At 38.5% G+C, this 19912-nt stretch overlaps 1 protein-coding gene across 3 annotated transcripts in view; it reads left to right on the top strand.

Annotated features, from left to right (window-relative positions):
- LOC150079071 (putative ATP-dependent RNA helicase DHX35) overlaps positions 1-19912 on the top strand; it is a 427459-nt gene that overhangs the window by 193431 nt on the left and 214116 nt on the right. The window lies entirely within an intron of this gene.

Below are 19912 nucleotides of genomic sequence, written 5' to 3'. Positions count from 1 at the left end.
CAATTTGACTCGCTCCCTTACAAAAGGTTATTCTATAAGCTGGAACATATTGGGATCGGCAAGGTGCTAAGATTGATTCCAGGTCGGCAGCAGATCAGAAGGAAAGGGGTTATGATTAATCAGAAACAAACCTTGGGTTGGAGTCCCCCAAGGTTTGTTTCTGATTTTCATAAATGACATTAATGAAGGATTGAGGGCATGATTCCAAATTTGCAGATGATGTTAAGATAGGGAGAATGGTTAATAATCGCCATTTCATTGTGATTATTAACCACTCAATATTGAAGCTTATTAACCATGTTTTAATGCAGCAAAATGCAAGGTCGCACACTTGGGAAATAGCAACCCCAAAATACCTATACACTTGGTGGTGTTGAATTAAAAACAGTAGGGAAAGAAAGGGATTTGGGAGTTATGATATGGACAGACATGAAGTTCTCTGAGCATAGGTAGTTGAGGAGAGGGCAAGGTTTCCTGTCAGTGATTTATTGAATATCTTTGTTGTTGTTGTGGGGCATAAGCTTGACCACACTTCAAATACTGCATCCAAGCATAGATCACACCTAAAAAAGACATTGGTCCTCTTAAAATGGTCTGAAGATGGTTCCTATATGAGGAAAGACTTTGAATATGTGGACTGCAGAGTTTGGCAACCAGTCACCTTAGAGTGCGACCTGATTGAAGTGTACAGGTCTCTGAGAGGGGCTAGTAAAATGAATCGAGATGAAATTTTACTGTTATAAATGATACTAGAGCTAGGGACCATAAACTTGAAATTACGGGGATAGAGATTCTGACTGGATTGGAGGAAGTTTATTTTTAGCCAGTGAGTTTGTTAATTACTGGAATAAATTGTCTCCATGAGTAGTCAAAGCTGACAGCTTTGGCAGATTCATAGGTCAGCCTGATAGTTACTTACATGAGGAGGAGAATAACATGGTAATTTATTTCCTTTTTTTCTACTTTTTTTATTTTAATTGTTTGTTATTTTTTTTGTCAGGTGATATTTTTATATCTCATTTATTATTATGTCACAAGGTACACTGGCATTTTGAATTACAGATCATGTTCGTTGATTTTCACGAACATTTCTTGTTAAAATTTTTTTTTATTTTTTATGTACAGTTACATATTTGGAATCCTTGTCTCCCAGATAGACACATCTGTCTTTCACAGCACATCTTAAGCTAATTTATTTTGATACTACATCTGTAGAAGAAACATGCTTTCTTTATAAATAGGGAATGGATTTTTGAGTTTTGGTGCACTTGTTCCCAGATGATAATATTCTTCACCTTGAATATCCATAATTTGTACAGAAGTACGGTTTGTACAAGTAGTACAATTTGTACTAGCATATAGCTGGCACTGGTGGCACCAGCTGTATGCTAGCTAAATTAGTGCGCTATTAAAATTAATTAATAAAGAAGGTTTTCGGGAGTGTTGCTCAAAAAGAAGTTATATTTTAGATAAAATAAGTGTGGGTGAGTGATAGGTTAAGATTTGGGACCTAAAGGTGGTTTTATTTTTTGGACTGTGAACTTTTTTAAAATGGCTATCATTATTATGTTTGGACATAGGAAAACATAGGAAATTTCAAGGTCATTAAATTTTTAAGGAACTATAATCAGTCACTGAGAATTCTTAGTAGAATAGTTGTGCTACCTGATAGCTTTGAAGTAGAAGTTTTCAGGATACCAAATTGCATTTAAAAATACCACGTGTTGCTGAGTTATACATTATTGGTATTTTCAAGGTCACAGTAATTCTACTGAGTCAGCCATTTGGATGTTTCCAGGAGATAAAAGAACAACAGCAGTGCCACCTGCTTGTTCAGTGGTGACTAGAAATTCGGCATAAATTGCATAAAATTATTAAATTGCGACATCACAAGGAAGCTTCATCACTGAATAAGAGCTACTCCATTTATATGGCTGCAGCAGGTTTAGTAGATCGGCAGCTTAAATCCCAATCCCGGATAAATGGTGAGGGTTGACGTCAGGAAGGGCATCTGGTCGTAAAAACTATGCCAAAACCAATAGATGTGTTCCGGTTAAGAAGTTAATCCAACTAGCGGAGAAGAAGAGGATGTAAAGTGTGAATTGGGAACATTGAATGCCGACCCCATATAACGTGGGAAAAAGCGAATACAAAGAGGAAGTACAATTTGTACATTAGCTAAAATTTGTACAGTAGTCTTCCATGTATCAAAAGCATTTCCTGAAATGCAAGTATACGATATCAAAATTATTTTTTGCATCCATTTCCTTTGTGACCACATCATAGTATCCAATCAGATTGGTCAGACAATACTTCCCCTTAATAAACCTATGCTGTAACTGAATTGTTATTGCAGTCTTGTCTAGATGATCCTGCAATGCTTCTTTAACAAATGACTACATTATATTCCCCGGAAAAGAAGTTAAACTAACAGGCTTAACTAACCCCATTTGTGAATTAGGGATACATTTGCACATCTCCAGTCAATGCAGACCTCCCTTGAGTCCAAGGATGCTCCCATAATTATGGCTAAGGGTTTACCATTTGTGAATTAGGGATACATTTGCACATCTCCAGTCAGTGCAGACCTCCCTTGAGTCCAAGGATGCTCTCATAATTATGGCTAAGGGTTTACTTACTTCTTTGCTGCACCCTTTAATATAACTGGATAGATCCCAGGTGCCTTTCTTATGTTTAACTTCAACAATTTCTTCTCCACTTTGCTTTCAGTTATTTCAGAATCATTTCGCTTCCTGTTAGAGTTTAATAAACTTCTGTACTCCAGTTCCCTACAGAATTCCTCATGTGTGAATGTAGATGCAAAATACTCATTCAGTTTGTCAGCTAGCTGAGCGGAACCATTGATATCAAGTTGGCCAATCTAATTCATTCCCTTCCTTCTAGAGTTTGTCAGTAAAAAAGTTTTTGCTATTTTTCTTTGCATCCTTTGCCAAAGATTTCTCATAATTTAACTTCACTTGTCTAACCTCCTTTGTGACTTGATTACAGACTAGCTTATATTTTAGTTACCATAATCTTCTGTTTTGCCTGATAATTTGTATTCATCCCATGCATTTTTGCTTTTGTTCTCTCCCATGAGTCTCGTTAGTTCATGTGACATCCACTTAGGCCTAAACTTTGAACAGTATTTCTTAGTTGGAACAAAAGCCTTGTAGCTTCCAAGATTACTTCCTTGAATGCTTCCCATTTAGATATTGCTGTTCATAATATCATCAGTTTTCATCATTATATTTCCCACTATAGAGTTCATAATCATATGTCCCACTGTTTAGATTTAAAAACTGTCTGAGACCACTGTAGTCACCTTTATGAAAGCAAAAATCTTTTGATCACTGCCACCAAGTGGTTCCTATATGTACAAATTCTTAATGCATGAATAATCACTGCTGATAATCAGATCAAGAGTTATTACTTCCTCTGTTTGCCTCTCATACATGCTGCTATAGAAAAACAATCATCCAATAAATCCACAAAAGTCTTGCTAATGTGCAAGTGACCAACCCACCAGTCAATATCTGGGAAGTTAAAATCCACCATTATAAGACATTCTGATTTACTGGCCCTCTCTGTTTCCCTGTATAGTTGTTCATTGTACTCATCAGAGTCATTAGGGTATAACACAGGCGCCTCCGTAGCCAGGTGGGAAGGAGCAGCAGTGCGTAGCACACGCTTCTTGATTAGACCGGGGTTCGAGCCCATCACCACCAAATACGGAGGATGCGGAAAGGTCATTCAGGGAATGACCACCGCATATCCCGGAGCAATATGGCCTTAGTTGCTAATGCTCTTAAAAACCAAAAAAACAAAAACAAAAAAACAAACAAACAAACAAGGCTATAACACACTCCTACCCTCTGATTTTTGCTTTCTCAATGCTTATTTCACACAAAACTGACTCAGCATTACACTCTTCACCAATGGATGCATTTGTTCTTACTCTTAGTTACCCTAACACAACACATATATTTACTTGTTTCATGATCACTCCCCACAGTTTCTGAAATCCCCAGGAACTTGCTTTCTAGGCTGCTACTCATTACAATAGAAGCAGTACAAGAATAACTTCCACCTCTGTCTGTGGCTACTGTTAATCTTATTAGTCTGTGAATTTCTCCCAAACTAACAGTTTTCTGATCCACCTAATACTGCCTCTTTAGCATCAGTAAATATTCTTGCACCCTTTTCATTTAAGTGTATCCCATCCCTATAGAAGTAATCTTTCCTATTAAGAAATATATTAACTAATAATTAAGTTAATTAATTAGCTAATAGATTAAAAGTAGCCGTTGGCAGAGGTGAAAGTGATTCTTGCACTGCTTCTGTTGGAATGAGTAGCAGCCTGGAAAACAAGTTGCTGGTGATTTCAAGGACTGCTGGGAGTCATCATTGAACAAGTAAATACATGGGCTGTGGAATAAGAACAGGTACATGTATACTTGCCTGTATACCAGTGCTAGGAGTTTAGTAAATAAATTTTATGAATTTGAAGTGCTGGTCAAAACATCAAAGGCGGTTATTGTTGTGATATCAAAGACTTGGTGTCACACAGATATAAGGAATGCAGAATTTGAATTTGACGAGTTCAGTATGTACAGAAAGGACAGATAGGATGGGAAGGGAGGAGGAATTATGCTGTTAGTTAAGAAACATAAAATCTATGGCAGTGCAATGTTCAGTAAATTTTGGTGTGACATAAGGGGGAAAAAAATGAGAATGGAACTGTTTTATAGGATTAATGACTATGATGAGTACAACAAATAACTGTACTGAGAAATGGAGGGGTAGGAAATAAGATTGTCTTATAATGGGGGATTTTAACTTTCCCATATATTGACTGGAACTTGTGAATTGGCCAATTCACAAGTTCTCAAAGTTCCCAATTCACAAAGTATGATTGATGTCTTTTGAGGTTATGATGAACACTATGGTGAGATCCAAACTTCCTAATGTTTCGAGGGTACAGCTCTAAAATGGTGTTCGCAGGCCGGCCGCTAGTTGGTACACCTGACCGAACCTATTGGTAACTCTTTAGGAAGCTTTTGGATCAGCTAGTGTATAATCCTGCTACCTCTACTCTGCCAGTAGTAACTGGAGTCCGAGTAATGTGTATGCAGGGGGCATTGTCGAGGCCACGTTATGTCAAGAATCTGTTTATATTCTTACCATGTGTACGCCATATCCAAAAATTTCATTACTTCATACAGCATGTCCCCCCCACTTTTTCTTACTATTGAATACACCACGAATAGTCAAACTGATAGAGCAAACTTATCGGCAAAAAGATCTAAACCTTCCAAACACTTCCTAGTTCATTTCACATATATACATGGTCTCAGTTCTAATCTCAATGATATGCATTTCCACTTACAGTCTGCCAAACACCATGTGCTTTTTCTGACAGAATCTCAGTTATCTGCTGATTCAACCACTGCTCATCTCAATTGCCCAAATTATTCGCTGTATGATTCCTTTCGCCTCAAAGGTGGTACTTGTGCATATGTCCATTCTGATATTCCCTGTCTGAAACTTGGTAATTTGGAATCTCCTCTTTTCGATAGGCACCTCCGTAGCCAGGTGGGCAGGAGCAGCAGTGCGTAGCGCACGATTCTTGATTAGACCAGGGTTTGAGCCCGTGACCACTAAATGCGGAGGATACAGAAAGGTCAGGGAATGACCACCGTATATCCTCGGAGCAATATGGCCTTAGTTGCTAATGCTCCTAAAAACCAAATAACAACAACAACCTCTTTTCAATCTTCTCTGGCTTAAAATCTCTCTACCCCATTCTGTCAAGTTCATCTGTTGTTCTACCATTCTCCCAACTCCACTAATCACCTTGAACTCTTTGACTTCCTCTCTTTGCAACTTGACTTGACTTGTCTCTCAGACTCCAGTCCGACTTTCCTAACAGTGAGGTAATTTTCTTTGGTGATTTTAAGGTTCACAACTCCAGCTGGCCGTTTTCTACTCCCACAGACTCAGCTGGCTTCTGTTTTCTACTCCCACAGATCCAGCTGGTCGAAATGCTGAAGCTTTTGCAATTACTAATAACCTCACACAGATTGTTCATTTACTTACCAGAATCCCAGATAATCCTAAGCATACAGCCAACATGCTTGATCTTTTTATCACAAGCAACCCTTTTAGAAGTTAATAGCTTAAACAGATTCAAGGCACAACTAGACAAACATTTGCAGCAGATGGATGAGTGAAATGAGAACGGGAGGGTTGGCTGATGCTATATAAGCTCGCTTTCTTGCATCATGTGCCCTTGCTAATGCTAACCCTTCCAAGTACGTGGTCGAAATGAATGGTCTTTTAGGTACCTCAGGTCACAACTTGGTGATTGTCTCTTCTCCAAAGGAGCCTTTATCTCATGGCTATTCCAAACCTCATGTTGTTTGGAATTACAAGAATGTAAATTGTGACGATCATCGAGATTTCTTTTCTTCTTTCCCCTGGTCGGATTATTGTTTCAAAACTTTTGATTTAAACGTTTGCTCAGATCGTGTCGGTGAAATTATTCTTGTAGGAATGGAATCCTTTATTCCACATTCCACCTTAAAATCTCATCTTTTATCTAAACCTTGGTTTTTCAATAAATGTGATAAGGCTGTTCAAGAGAAGAATGTTGCATATCGTAATTGGCTTGTTTTCAATTTTCCAATTTCTAATAATTGTAAAGCAGTTATTAATCAGTCCAAACTAGATTTTGAACAGGCTAAGAGTAGAAAACTTGCTTCTTGCCCTAATGGTATCCGAACATTCTAGTCTCTTGCCAAAGCTACTGGATGCAACTTTTGCCCATCTCTGTCAAAACCAGATGGTTCTATTGTCACATCAGCCATGGATAAAGCTGACCTGCTAGCATCCCATTTTTCTTCCAACTCATGGATTAATGATCTTGGTGAAACAACTCCCAATATTCCTAGTGCTCTCCATTCAATGCCTCCTGTGGTCTTCCGTGAAAAGGATGTCAGAAGGATTTTGATGAATCTTGATGCAATGAAAGCTCCAGTTCCTGTTGGTATTTCTCCACCTTGTTCTCAAAACCTGTGCTCTGAACTTACTCCTGTTCTTTGCCACCTTTTTTCACTTTCTTATTCAAAAGGTGATTTTCCTTCTGCTTGGAAATTTGCTCATATCCAGCCAGTTCCTAAAAAGGGTGACAAATCACTCATCCAATTATCGTCCCATTACAATTACTTCTACTCTTTCTAAAGTAATGGAGTAATCAATTAACCGCCAACTCTTAAACTATCTAGAAACCTTCCGTCTGATAAACGATCGCCAGTATGGATTCCATCAGTGTCGATCCACTGGTGATATTCTTGCTTATGTTACCCATTTATGGACAAATTCAATGGAAACGTTTGATGAAACACAAGCAGATGTCTTTTGAGATGTCTCTTGACATCTCAAAAGCTTTCGATCGTGTTTGACATAAAAGTTTTCTAAACAAGTTTTCATCTTATGTTTTGCCACTGTTTTTGTAATTGGTTATCCAGTTTTCTCCCTGACCACTCACTGAGGGTGATGGTAGATGGCTCTCTGTCTTCTAACTTCTCCAGTAATTCTGGTGTCCTCCAAGATTCAGTTATTTTTCCCACTCTTTTCCTCTTGTATATTAATGACTTCCTTCGATTGACCAGAAATCCTATCCATAGTTTTGCTGATGATAGCACATTGCATTCTACTTTCCAGTTTGAGAAACCTTGCTCTCTCTGCTCAATCAGCTTCAACTTCTCTAATAATCGCTACCAATTCCTTAAATGCTGATCTCCAGGTAATTCTCCAGTGGGGCATAGACAACTTAGTTGTCTATGCCCCACTGGGCATAGTTGTCTATGCAGAAGAATCCTCTTTCAAAGAGGATTCTTCTGCTTCTATGCTTATCTTTGGTCACACTCCAATATCTCTTTTTGGGATTACCTGACTTCTAATCTCTATTGGCACAAGTGCATTACAAATATTGCTTACTTTGCATCTAAAAAACGGTTTTCTCTTTCGCTCTCGGCGTTACTTTTCTTCCAAACAGTTGTTCACTCTGCACAAATCACAAATCTGCACTGCCATGGAATATTGTCCCCACATCTGGGATGGTGCTCCCAAAATCTCTCTCAGGCTTCTAGATTCCATTCGGAAGAGGTCAGTTAGATTAATTAATGACTCATGTCTAACAGAGTCTCTAAACTGTGTCTCATAGATGTACTGTTTTCCTCCATGCCTTTTCTACAGAATACTTCCACGGGCACTGTTCTTCTTCTAAATTCGCTTCTATAATTCCCACTCTGTCTTTCAAAACAATCCGAACATGTTGCCACCAGCCAACATCCATTTACTGTCTAACTTCAAACTCACAGACCCAACTTTTGATCTTCCTCGTTTATTCTTTCGATTATCTGAAATTAGCATTAGCATTAGTAGAGGCATTTGATGCAAGAAAGCAAGCTTATGCAGCATCAGCCAAAAAAAAATAATAATAAATAAAATAAATAAAAAAATAACCACTTTCACTTCACCCCTCTGTTCGTTTGAAATACCTGTCCAAAAAAAATTGCATACTAGCAAGACTTTTGTAGATTTATTGGATGACTGTTTTCTACAGCAACCTCATGTTCGTGAGGCAATGGAAGGGAGTAACACTCTTGATCTGATTATCTGAAATTAGCATTAGTAGAGGCATTTGATACAAGAAAGCAAGCTTATGCAGCATCAGCCAAAAAAAATAATAATAAATAAAATAAATAAATAAATAAAAAATAACCACTTTCACTTCACCCCTCTGTTCGTTCGAAATACCTGTCCAGCTGAGCCTTAAACTTATTTAGGCTATCAACTTCCACGACAAGGGATGGAAGTCTATTCCACCAACCAACCACCCGCTGGCAAAAGGCAAATTTCCTCACGTCTATCCTACATCTGTCTTTTCTGAATTTGAATTTATGCCTATTACGTTCTTAGCGTTTTTTCACCAACCTTTCATGGAGTAAAATAAAATTAAAATAAAATAAAACAAAACAAAACAAATCTTGATAACTATATTTACAATAACCTGTATTTACAAAATTAATATACGTATTACAATATTAAAAGTATTAAAACACAAGATTAAAATGCATTAAAATATACTAAGTTAAAAGCGATAAAATCCCGTAGCTTTCAAAGGCTCCAGCCTTCTTTTTCAGCAGTACTCTCTATTATTCAGTACACCTTTAAATATCAGCAGGGTAATGGTAGGCATCACATGTTTCCATTCTCACGTGTTCCGCTCTCTTGCATTGTGGAACCGGAAGTGGCTCGAACGGAAGTCGTACGGAACCGTTCATCCTTTTTTAGGATAATAGTCTCTAAAAGGGGGTGAATCCGTACACCCCTATCTCTATTAATGTTGGTTGTAGAGCTGATCCGCAAACTCTCGAGCCACTTACGGTCCCAGAACCTATTCGCCCGATCGGTGATAGTGGCATCGTCTGGGGAGATCTGGTGCTGCTTCTCCCAAAAATGTTCGGCCACGGCGGACTTGTCATATTCCGCATTTCTTATTGCTTTTTTGTGTTATTTTGTGTTATTTTTTTGTGTTATTTTTGTTTTATTTTATTTTAATTTTATTTTACTCCATGAAAGGTTGGTGAAAAAACGCTAAGAACGTAATATGAATATACCCAACCTCAGAGGCCTATTTGAGGAGTTGAATTTATGCCCTCTCAGGTGATTATTCTGAGCAAGAGGAAGAATCCCATCAGCATTGAGCATGCTCAAACCATTCAAGGCTTTATACACCTCTATCAGATCACCTCGCCGATGCCTAGTCTCCAGACACTGTAATTTGCAAAACTTAAGCCTTTCTTCGTATGAGCACATCTTTGTTCCATTCACTAATCTTGTTGCCCTTCTCTGTACTCGTTCCAGCATCTCTACATCCTTCTTGAAATGAGGCCTCCAGACCTGTATACAGTACTCTAGGTGTGGTTTGACCATTGCCTTATACAAGGGAATAATCACCTCCTTATCTCTGCTAGAAAAATTCCTATATGTCACTATATACTCTTGCAGTATATAGTGATATATAGGAATTCCTATATACTCTTGCAGCCCGTCTGCACTGCTCAGAAAACTTCATATCTGCCTGCACAACCACCCCTAGGTCCCTTTCATTCTCTACCACTGTCAGTGTAGTACCACAGAATTGATACGTTGCTGTTTCCCATATGTAGTACTTTACATTTGTCAATGTTAAACTTCATTTGCCACCTCTCAGCCCATCTGCTCAACCTTTCCAGATCCTGTTGCAGTAGCATAGTGTCAGTAGTGTCCTTGACAACCCTGCCAACCTTCGTATCGTCTGATAACTTGGACATTAAGCTTGATATACCATCATCAGTATCATTTATAAATACAGAAAACAATAATGGACCCAATACTGAACCCTGAGGGACTCCACTAATAACATTAGTCCACAATGAGCAGTGTCCATTGATTACCACTCTCTGTCTTCTCCCCCTCAACCACCCCTTTATCCATAGCAGCAATTTGCCTCCAATGCCACACTGCTCCAATTTGTGCAGCAGTCTTCCATGTGCAACAGTATCAAAAGCCTTTCTAAGATCCAAGTATATAATATCAGAGTTATTCCCTGCATCCAGTTCTTTTGTGACTGCATCATAGTATCCAATTAAATTGGTCAGGCAAGACTTATCCTTAAAAAAACCATGCTGTGTCTGAGCTATAACTGAAGTCTTGTCTAGATGATCCTGCAGTGCTTCTTTAACCAGTGCCTCCATTAATTTTCCAGGAACAGAAGTTAAACTAACAGATCTATAATTATTTGTGTCGCCCTTTGATCCTCCTTTGTGAATTGGGGTCACATTTGCACATCTCCAGTCCATGGGTACTTCCCCTGAGTCCAAGGAAGCTCTCATAATTATGGCTAAGGGTTTGCTTACTTCCTTTGCTGCTTCCTTTAATATAACTGGATAGATCCCATCCACCCCAGGTGCCTTTCTTGTATTTATCTTCAACAATTTCTCCTCCACTTTACTCTCAGTTATTACAAGATTCTCTAGCTTACTGCCAGAGTTGAATACACCTCTGGCATTCCCCTCGCTGAATAACTCCTCATGTGCGAATGTCGATGCAAAATATTCATTCAGTTTGTTAGCTACCTGAGCAGGATCATCAACAGTTGACCCATCGATATCAAGTGGACCAATCTGATTCATCCCCTTCCTTCTAGAGTTTACATAAGTAAAGAACTCTTTGCTGTTTTTCTTTGCATCCCTTGCCAAAGATTTCTTGTAATCTGCCTTCACTTGCTTAACCTCCTTTGTAACTTGGTTACAGATCAACTTGTATCTATCATAGGCTTCTGTGTCACGTGTTAATTTGTAGGTATCCCATGCATTTTTCTTCTCTGCCATATGTCTCATTAGTTCATTTGACATCCACTTAGGCCTAAACCTTGAACAATATTTCTTAGTTGGTATGTAAAGCCTAGTAGCTTCCAAGATAAGTTCTTTGAATGCTTCCCATTTTGAATTTGCTGTTGGTAACATCATCAGTTGGTCCCACTGTATAGAATTTAAATACTGTCTCAGTCCATCGTAGTCGCCTTTACAAAAGCAATAACCCTTCCCTTTACCCCTAATGGTAGTTACCTCTTTGAGTAAATCCCACTTCAGCACACTGTGATCACTGCCACCTAGTGGTTCATTTACCTGCAGATTCTTAATGCATGAAGAATCACTACTGATAATCAAATCAAGAGTATTACTCCCTCTAGTTGCCTCCCGAACATGCTGATGTAGAAAACAATCATCCAATAAATCCACAAAAGCCTTGCTAGTGTGTGTGAGTGACCAGCCCCCAAATTCCAGTCAATATCTGGGAAATTAAAATCCCCCATTATAAGACTCTCTGATTTACTGGCCACTCTATTTCCCCGTACAGTTTCTTATTATACTCATCAGAGTCATTAGACCTATAGCACACTCCTACTCTCAATTTTGATCTCCCAATGCTTATGTCACACCAAACTGACTCGACACTGCACTGTCCAGCAATGTCGACTGGCTTCACTTCCTTGGATTTTATGTATTTCTTAACTAATAGCATAACCCCTCCTCCCTTCCTACCCTGTCTATCCTTTCTGTAGACATTGTACTCCCCAAATTCCAGTTCTGCATTCCTTATATCTGTGTGACACCACGTCTCTGAAATCCCCACAATATCTGCCTTTGATGTTTTGAGCAATACCTCAAATTCATCAAATTTATTTACTAAACTCCTAGCATTGGTGTACACGCAAGTATACATGCACCTGTTCTTTTTCTTAGCTACCCTAACACAACCTATGTGTTTATTTGTACCCCAATGATTCCCAGCAGTCTCTGAAATATCCTGCATCTTATTTTCCAGGCTGTGGCTCATTCCAATAGAAGCAGTGCAAGAATCACTTTCACCTCTGCCAGTGGCTACTGTTAATCTATTAGTCCTTGTATCCCCCCCCCCAATCTAGCAGTTTTCCGACCCACCTAACACTGCCTCGATAGCATCAGCAAACATTTCATCCTTTCTATTTAAGTGTATCCCATCCCTGTAGAAGCAATCTCTCCTGTTAACAAGTACAGACAAGGCTGAAAAAAATTTTACCCCTTGAGCCCTGCACAATCCTTCCAGAGCCGAATTGATCGACAAGGCTCTCATCATATACTCTCTCCTATCGTGTCTGGGCAGAATTGCAGACACTTTCAAATTCAACCCTAATTCACAGCTTTTTTTCAACAGTGACCTGTACTTGTTAAGTAATTCCAACGGTCTCCTACTCTTATTATTCATGCATTACAAATCTGCAGATAAAGAAACCACTAGGTGACAGTGATCATAGTGTATTCATGTGTGATTTACTTAAAGATGTAACTGTCATCATGGGTAAAGGGAAGAGTTTTTTTTGCTTTTATGAAGGTGACTACAATGGTCTCAGATAATTTTTAAATTCTATACAGTGTGACCAAATGATGATGATGATGATGCCAACAGAAAATTCTACATGGGAAGTATTAAGCTCGGAACCAACTAAGAATAACAACTAAGAAATACTGTTCAAGGTTTAGGTCTAAATGGATGTGAGATGAAATAATGAGACTTGTAGCACAGAAGAAAAATGTATGGGATCTATGTAAAATTATCAAGTGATACAGAAGCCTATGGTAAATATAAGCTGGTGTGTAATCAAGTTATAAAGGAGTTTAGGCAAGCGAAGGCGAATTACGAGAAACCTTTGGCAAAGGATCCAAAGGAAAAAAGAAAAGATTTCTTTACTTATGTAAACTCTAGAAGGAAGGGGATAAATCAGATTGGTCCCCTTGATAACAATGTTTCGACTGTTGATGATCCTACTGAGGAGGATGTCACACTGAAGAATATTTTGCATCTATGTTCACACACGAGGAATACTGTAGGAAAGTCGAAGGACAGAAGGTTATCAAACTCTAAGAGGGAGCTAAGTGATTTTTTAATAATTAAGAGGAAAAGAAATTGTTGAAGTTAAACATGAGAAAGGAACCTAGGGTGGATGGGATTAATTCAGTTATATTAAGTGAGACAGCAAAGGAACTAAACAATCCCTTTACCATAATTATGAGAGCATCCTTGGATTTGGGGGGAGGTCCCCATGGACAGGAGATGTGCAAATGTATCCCCATTTTCACATCAGAAAATAATGGAGTCACTGGTTAAAGAAATAATGCGGAATTATCTAGACAAAACTGCAATTATAGTTCACAAACAGCATGGGTTTGTTAAGGAAAAATGTTTTCTGACCAGTTTAATTGAATAATACAATGTGGTCACAAAGGAACTGGATGCAAAAAATAATTTTGATTTTATGTACTTGGATTTCATGAAAACCTTTGCTATTGTTGCAAGTAAAAGACTGCTGTACAAATTGGAGCAGGATGACAATAAGGGCAAGTTGCTGTTATGGAGAAAGGGATGTTTGAGTTGGAGATGACAGAGAGTGGTAATAAATGGACACTGCTCTTTGTGGATTAATGTTATTAGTGGAGTTCCCAGGGTGTTTGGCCCATTGTTCTTTCTATATTTATCAATGATTTCAATGAATATCAGGCTTAATGTCCAAATTTTGAGATGATAAAAAGGTTGGCAGGGTTGTTAGTAACAGTAATCAGAGTATGCTACTGCAACAGAATCCAGAAAAGTTAGATAGATGAGCCTAGAAGTGGCAACTGAAGTTTAACATTGACAAATGCAAAGTACTACGTATGGGTAGCAGTAACAGCAGATGTGTGGTACTGTATCCAGGACAGTGGAGAGCGAAAAAGACCGGGGGGTGGGGGTAATTGAGCAGTCAGATATGAAGTTCTCTGAACAGTGCAGACAACCTGCCAGGACAGTCATTGGATTTTGTCAATGATATGCATGAATTTTGCTAGCAAGGATAAGGAGGTGATTATCCCTTTGTATAAGGTAATGGTTAGTCACACCTTGAATACTGTGTACAGGTCTGGTGACCTAATTTTAGAAAGAATGTAGAGGTGTGGAAAGAGTACAGAGAAGGGGAGCAAGATTGGTGAGGGGAACAAAGGATTACTTTTACCAAGAAAGTCTTAAGTTCTGAAAATTGCATCTTCTGGAGACTAAGTACCTGTGTGGTAATCTGACTGAGGTGTATAAGGACTTGAAAGGTTTGAGCAAGCTCATTGCTATTCGGATTGTTCCTCTTACTCAGATTAAGCTCTTGGTGGGGATGCATAAATTCAAATTTTGGGAAGACAGTTGCAGAATAGATGTGCCAAAATTTGCCTTTTGCCAGTGAATGGTTGATTGCCAGAACAAATGTCCATCTGTCTTTGTGGAAGTTGATAGCTTAAATAAATTCAGGGATGACCTAGACAAGCTTTTGGAGGGAATTAATAAGTGAAATGAGAAGTTTTTTTGGCTGAGGTTGTATAAGTTTGCTTTTGTGCATCATAATGCCACTACTGATGCTAATGCTAACTCACTTTTACTCTCTAACTGGTCCTGTAACCATCAAGAGTCTTATGTGAGTTGTTTTGTAAGATATTGTTATTTTTTTAAAACCGAAAACACAAAATGGAATATTCATTCTGGACATGTACTACTACATGCATTCAAAATTTTCAAATTTCTTGTGCTTCATGTAGTCAGGGCTGCTGCAAGTGGGTAGGCGAGGAAAGCGGCTCTTACGGGCGGAAATTCAAGAGGGTACCAAAATTTTTTTCAATATTGTTTTCTGATTGGTTAACGCTTATCACTCTTCAACATTTAGGGCAGCAAATTTTATTTGCTGCCCTAAATGTTGAAGAGTGATAAGCACATAGGAACATTTATTTTGGTTTTTTTTTTTTTTAGGAGCATTAGCAACTAAGACCATATTGCTCCGGGATATGCGGTGGTCATTCCCTGACCTTTACGCATCCTCCGTATTTGGTGGTGACGGGCTCGAACCCCGGTCTAATCAAGAAGTGTGTGCTACGCACTGCTGCTCCCCACCTGGCTACGTAGGCGCCAGACACATAGGAACACAGCACTACTGTTCATAGCACACAAAATTCAAAATAAGCTTGAAAATGGAAGTGGCCATTAGTATTGAATTTAAAATTAAATTAAAAAAAAAAAATGATATATACATATATATAACTGTAAAAATAAATTATGAGGAAAAAGGAAAAAGAAAAAGATAAATGTTAAAGTAACTGGCTCTGTAAGAAATATTCAACAACATGTAAAAATATAGAATCAAAAGATGCAAAAAAAAAGCAGAAAAGGAGTGAAGAAATAAATAAATAATAATGAACACGGAAATGGAAAATGCGTGGTAAGACTGTGTTGAAAATTTTTTTTAGAAAACTAGGGCAAATATAGCCAAAATTATAAACCAAATAAATAATAAATTTAGGACCAGTGCTGAGGCGATATGCCGAGGTCAAAAATATGTGAAATATCACTAAAATGACAGAATAAACCAACTATAAAAGAGAATAGATATAAGATGGACAACAAGGAACAGTAACAGACCAACATTGCATCCAATCTCATCAGAGGCACCTGGATGCAACAGCCATGAACAGTACCGCATTTCAAACATAATGCAAACTACCACAACAGGCAGAGACAGACATTAATTAAAATGCCAATCACCTGAACAATAAAATCATATCATGGAGGTCCTAATGCGGTAACAGTAATAACAGAAAAGCTTAAGCACCCACCGCTTGCCCAGACAACCACCAAAAAGAAAGAATAAAGTTGATAGTAAAAAATAAAACCAGATTATAGATATATTATGGAGGATGGTATGAGCAGGGAAAAGCAACTAGCACTCACTATACTTATCTAGGGGGCCCCTCTGATGAAATTGGATGCAACGGTCCTCTGTTAAAGTGATTAGTATTAGTATTAGTAACGGCCGTATGGTGCAAGAAAGCCTATGGCTTATGCTGCACCAGCCAAAAAAAAAAAAAAAAAAATCCGAACAAAACAATGATAAAAACAAAAATTAAATTAATAAATAAATAATAATAATTAATAAATAAATAATAATAATTAATAAATAAATAAAAATAATAAAATGAAATTAAAAATTAAATAAAAAGGAAATTAATCCTATCATCCTATGCGCTTCCCTTACCAGAAAGTACTATCCAGATAACCTTTGAATTTCCCCAAACTGTCGGCCTCTACCACCCATGAAGGCAACTTATTCCAGTAATTTATAACTCGCTGGCTAAAATAAAACTTCCTGCAGTCCAATCTAAACATTTCCCCCCGTAACTTGAATTTATGTCCCCTAGTTCTAGCATCATTTATAATCTTGAAAATTTTGTCCTCATTCATTTTACTGATGCCTCTCAGAGCCTTAAACACCTCAATCAAATCTCCTCTAAGGTGTCTAGTTTCCAAACTCTGCAACCCACATATTCGAAGTCTTTCTTCATAAGGACGCCCTTTTGCCGATCTCACCAGGCGAGTTACCCTTCTTTGCACCCTTTCAAGAAGCTCGATGTCTTTCTTTAGGTGCGGTCTCCATACTTGAACACAGTATTCCAAGTGTGGTCTAACATAGGCCTTATATAATGGGATTATCACGTCCCTATCTCTACTTGCAAAAGTTCGATAGATCATCGATAGGACACCATGGGCCTTCCTTGCAACCTGTTTACAATGCTCAGAGAATTTCATGTCTGACCGTATCGTAACACCCAAGTCCCTTTCCTCCAGTACTGGGTTTAGTTGAACTCCACCAAGTGAATAAGTTATTTTGGGATTACTGTTTCCCAGGTGTAATACCTTACACTTTGTTGGATTAAAGCACAGCTGCCATTTTTCTGACCATTCTTGAAGTCTATCTAGGTCTCTCTGAAGAAGCTCAGCTTGACAGTGATCATTAACTACTCTACCAATTTTAACATCATCTGCAAATTTAGACATCACGCCCTCTATCCCTTATTCAGTGTCGTTTATGAAAATTAAAAACAACAGTGGTCCTAATACTGATCCTTGGGGAACCCCACTTCTTACATCAACCCAATCTGAGGAATAGCCATTTATCACAACCCTCTGCCTCCTGCCCTGAAGCCATCCTTCTATCCATCTAAGGATTTTCCCAGTGATTCCAACCTGTTCCAGCTTATAAAGCAACCGCTCATGTGGGACTGAGTCAAAAGCTTTGCTGAAATCTAAATAAACAATGTCGAAATTATTCCCTAAATCCAGCTCGTGAGTGACCCTTTCGAAATAGCGAACCAGATTTGTTAAACATGATTTTCCCTTTACAAAACCATGCTGAGTATCCTTGAGAATTTCAATTCGATCCAAATGACCCTGAATTCCACCCTTGATCAATGCCTCATTGATTTTCCCTACTACTGAAGTCAGACCGACAGGTCGATAATTTCCCACTTCACTTTTAGAGCCACCCTTATGTATGGGAGATACATTTGCACTTTTCCAATCCAAGGGAATCTCCCCATAGTCTAGTGATGCTCGCATAACCAGCCTCAGTGGTTCAATGCACTCGCTTGCCGCCTCTCTCAAGATTATAGGGTATATTCCATCAACTCCAGGAGCCTTACTAGTCTGTAGGCTTGAAAGTTTTTTCATTAAATAATCTTGCGAAATTTCAATATCATTAATTACATATTTTTTAACTTCGCTCCCACAATTTCCCATTGCCACAAAAGGCTTTTCATTTGTAAATATCGATGCAAAATAACTGTTGAGTTCATCTGCAACGGCAGCTGGTGTATTTATTACTATCCCCTTTCCCTTACGTAAAGGTCCGATCTGGTTTGTCCTGCTCTTCTTGGCATTTATATATGTGAAGAATTCTTTATCCCCCCTCTTTGCTCTGTTTGCTAGTGATTTCTCATAAACTGCCTTTGCCTGTCGAACCTTTTCTGTGGCTCTATTACACATCACCTTGTAGCTGTTATAGGCTTCAGTACTTTTTATTGCTCTGTAACTTTTCCATGCCACCTTTTTCTGCTCAAGTAATGTGGCAACTTCACTATTCATCCAACTTGGAACCCTTCTCGTGGAGTATTTTTTTTAATGGTATATACGCATTCAAGGCATCTGTGATTAATGTTTTAAAAGCGTACCACAGTTCAATTGTATTCATTCTCTGCGCGATATCTACCCAGTTAATAGAGGCCATGTAGTACCTTAAGGCATCGTAATTTCCTTTTCTGAAATTAAAACCCATTCCTTTGCCTTTTACTTCTGCTACCTCTCTCGTCATCATCCACCGTAGAACTCCATGATCACTTCCTGCTACTGGTTCTTCTACTGTCAGCCCTGTTATGTCATCTGATTCATGTGTGATGATGAGGTCTAGGATATTCTTTTCTCTAGTACTTTCCCTGACATGTTGATACAAATAACAGTCATCTAGTTGATTTAAAAATTTTGTTCCCCATGTCGAGTTTCCTTCCCATTTACTCCAATCAATTAGAGGCAAATTGAAATCACCCATAATAAGGCATTGACGCTTACTTGCCCATTCCATTTGCTTGTAGAGGCTTTTGTCATAGTCTTCACAATCACCTGGTCTGTAGATTACGCCTACTCGCATTGTACCTTTGTTTCCAACTATCTCACACCATACAGACTCTATACTAGCATGTGAAATGTCTGAATCCGGGAAAGCTATCGTCGCACTCAGGCTGCTTCTGATAAGAAGCATTACCCCACCACCCCTTCTATCTACTCTATCCTTCCTAAATACATTATACAAGCCGTACTGAAACTCATCATCCCCAATTTCCGGGTGGCACCACGTCTCCGTAAGCCCTATTATGTCCGCGTTACTTGTTTTAACCAGCAGTTCGAATTCGCTCATTTTATTGACGACACTTCTAATGTTACTGTATAAACAATTAAGATTTACTGTTCTTGTATATTTAACAACCATAACACAACCCTTGAAGTTTTTTAGGCTCTCTTCCCTGATATTAGCTACCCGCTCACGTGAAACGTCTTTGGCCCCAGAACATCTAGATAATACGTCCAGTTGGGGTAACAGATAAGAACTCTTAAGGTATGTGCAAGAGTTACATTGACCAATATTATCAGATAAACGCGTGTCAGTATTACCCACATCCCCCCTAACTAGCAGTTTCCCTGAGCCTTTAAGGTATCCTCAATAATACTGGCAAAAACTTTTGCACCACCTTTGTTTAAGTGTATCCCGTCTCTACAAAACAAATTCCTTCTACCTACAACTGTGGGCCATGCTGATAGAAATTTACCCCCTAAAGCCTTGCAGATTCCTTCAAGTCTTGAGTTAATCCACAAGGCTCTTAACATATAATCCCTCCTATCGTGTCTGGGCAGAATTGCAGACACA

This window comes from Mastigoproctus giganteus, chromosome 10, assembly GCF_048544385.1.
Source record: "Mastigoproctus giganteus isolate SK-2022 chromosome 10, ASM4854438v1, whole genome shotgun sequence".
Lineage (NCBI taxonomy): Eukaryota > Metazoa > Arthropoda > Arachnida > Uropygi > Thelyphonidae > Mastigoproctus > Mastigoproctus giganteus.
This window is presented reverse-complemented; position numbering and strand designations above follow the sequence as displayed.